The following is a 2854-nucleotide window of genomic DNA, read 5'->3' as shown; positions in this document are numbered from 1 at the left end:
ACAACGTACTACGTTTTGTACTTTACGTTATTGCGGAATTACGTTTTTTTTCCGTTACGATCGCCTTCGCGCAAAAGCATCCTCAGGAGCGCTATTGGGATAGTCGTCTCCCACATGGCATTTTTCTTTCTTCGAATTGTTATTACTAATTATTTATATCACATTAGGAAAATAGATAAATGTGAACACATGTCACCCCCTCTCCTTTAATATGATCTAAGGAAAGGATTTTCTCCACAGATCATACGCACTCCATACATATAATTCATATCCCATACGAACATCATTCGAACAATGTACAAATAAAAAGCAGTATCTATGTTTAATTAAATTCCGCAGCGAATTATTGAAAACTTCAGATAATAGTTACATTACGAATAATTAAACTACACGTGCGCGCGTCTATATCAATACCATTATCGTTGTCGATGAAAACGTCTCGGTTACAGAAAAAAATAAAAACAAAAAACAAGCCATGTTATATAAAAAACTTATTTCGCATATAATATGAAAATATAACGTAATATAATATGAATTATTAATGTACCGGTATGAAGGCGTAACCGTATATGCGATCCAGTGTAATGTAAAATATTAACGAAATTATAATAATAAATGTAAATATACGGAGCACCCTGCACGAAAGTCAAATAATGATCGACGATCGGTCAATCATTGGTAACCATCCCGTGTACTGCGTGTATTCCTAAAACCCTTTCTCCGTATACGAGCTAAATGATGGAAAACATTTATTGTGAACCCGAGCGCTAGCAATAGCTTTTGTGATCGGAACGAGACGGATCGCGACGATTCGGATTCTCGTCGTCAATGTGAATGGCGTAGTAGAAACAATTGGTCACAATATTAGTGGTAATAATGTTGCAACAGTCGACAACTGCAACAGGCGACGAAGATGCACCGTTGTTTCAGTGATGGCCGAATGGGAAGGATAATAACGAATTTTGCACGAAATCAGTAAGGTTGTTTTCACACACACACACACACACACACATACACATACACACACACCGATTTTATCGGAGGCAAATTCGATGATATCGGACACTAGTTCCACATTAGGTCTAATATGTCGGAGCGATGAAAAATAAGTTTCCGTTTACTGTCTTCATCACGATTTTATTTCATTGTTGAACAGATTTGTTTTCGTAATCTTTCTCTAAATAATTGTAAATCTTATTCCATTCATTCCTTTTTTTTGGTTCTATCTTTATATAATCGCCCGTCGTCTTGTCCTAAAGGCATGTCCTCGACTTGGTCAACTCAATAAGAGTGGTTTGTCATAAATAAAACTCATACTAATAATAATAAATAAATAATTAATTTTATCGAAGGCTAGTGTACTCGACTAATATCGAAAAACAATATCAAATCGAACCAAAACGGTACTATCGGTTTGCGTAAAAACGAATTATATTTGTTATCGCATATAATATTATATCATAATAATTGTACATAAAAACATATGATTAATGTTCAATGCAATACCTAATTTGTTTTATAAAATATAAAATGTGTGTTTGTACTTTTGCTCGTATTTAGCCAATGATTTCGGATTAAACTAAAGTTACAGAATATATATTTATATAGATATAAATACACGATATATTACTATAAGGTGTAAAAAAAAAAAAGTTTAAACACACGAGTTTTGAATAAGACGTTGGTGAATATTCTATTATTTGGAAGTGAAATAAAATTCGATCTTCTTGCCCGAGCAAATTCATCATAATCATTTTATTAATATGTGTTACGGACGCGAGTTATTTCTTTACGAAACCGAAAAAGGACTGCTGAAAACATGTATAAATGCGCACCTACGTGACCAGCCGGTAGAGGAAGGAAACCGAAAGGAACGTTCTCGGGATCCGGCGGGTGAGTGCGGACGGCGTTTCGCGGTCTTCGGACGGAATGTAACCGCGAAAAAAAAAAAAAAAACCAAACAAAAACTAATCATAATAATAATGGTCACGCGTGACATCAGAAAACCGTGGTCGTCCGAGGGGGCGGGCGGGGCGGGAGGACAATGAGCCGTCCCCGAGCGGTGGCCGTAGCCGAATGCCGTTGGAGGGGACGCTGAAGATCGACTGCCAAGTTCACGAGCGTATACTGTGTACGTTGTTGTTATTATTATCATCATCGTTATCGCGGCCGGCTAGAGCGCGCGCGTCGTGACGGGGTGCGGAACGGGCGTGTGGGGGCAAGCGCGCGGACGGGCGCGAGGAGCAGCCGTGGACCGTCGGCGGCGGTGGCGAAGGGGAAGAGAGCGCAAGCGCGAGCGCGCACGGCGGACACCTCGCGCCCCCGCCCGGTCCGCCAGCCGTCGGTCAGGGTTCAGAAGCCTTTTCAAGGACAAGGCCACGGGCGGCGGCGGCGCACAGCCGGCTCGGTGCGTCGGCGGGCGGACCGAACGTCGGGGGCGGAACGGGGAGGGGGAGGGGGGCGCGCGCGCGCACACAAGCGCACCGCGAACGCACACGGTCGCGCGCAGAATAGCAACCGACGGTAACCAACACACGCGCACGCTAGCACCGAACGGGACGCGCGCACTCGCACGGGCCGGCGCACGCACGCACGGACGGATTGCGCGCGTCGGGGAGACTCTGCGGCCGCAACACGCGCTCACTTTCATTCCCGGTCGGCCAGCGGTAGTAGCACGCCGCGTGCGTTCCGACGACGACACGACTACGAGACGACTGCGCGCGACTGCGACGACTGCGACGACACACGCACACACACACGTACTCTTACGCCGCGAGTATACAAACCCGATATATATGCGTGCACACGGTGCCCAAGTGTCCGAGCCCCGCGCGAAGTGGTGTCGTTTTGTTTT

Source organism: Sipha flava, unplaced genomic scaffold (genome assembly GCF_003268045.1).
Source record: "Sipha flava isolate LNK unplaced genomic scaffold, YSA_version1 324_pilon_pilon, whole genome shotgun sequence".
Lineage (NCBI taxonomy): Eukaryota > Metazoa > Arthropoda > Insecta > Hemiptera > Aphididae > Sipha > Sipha flava.
The sequence above is the reverse complement of the archived record's forward strand: the minus strand, read 5'-3'. Positions refer to the sequence as shown.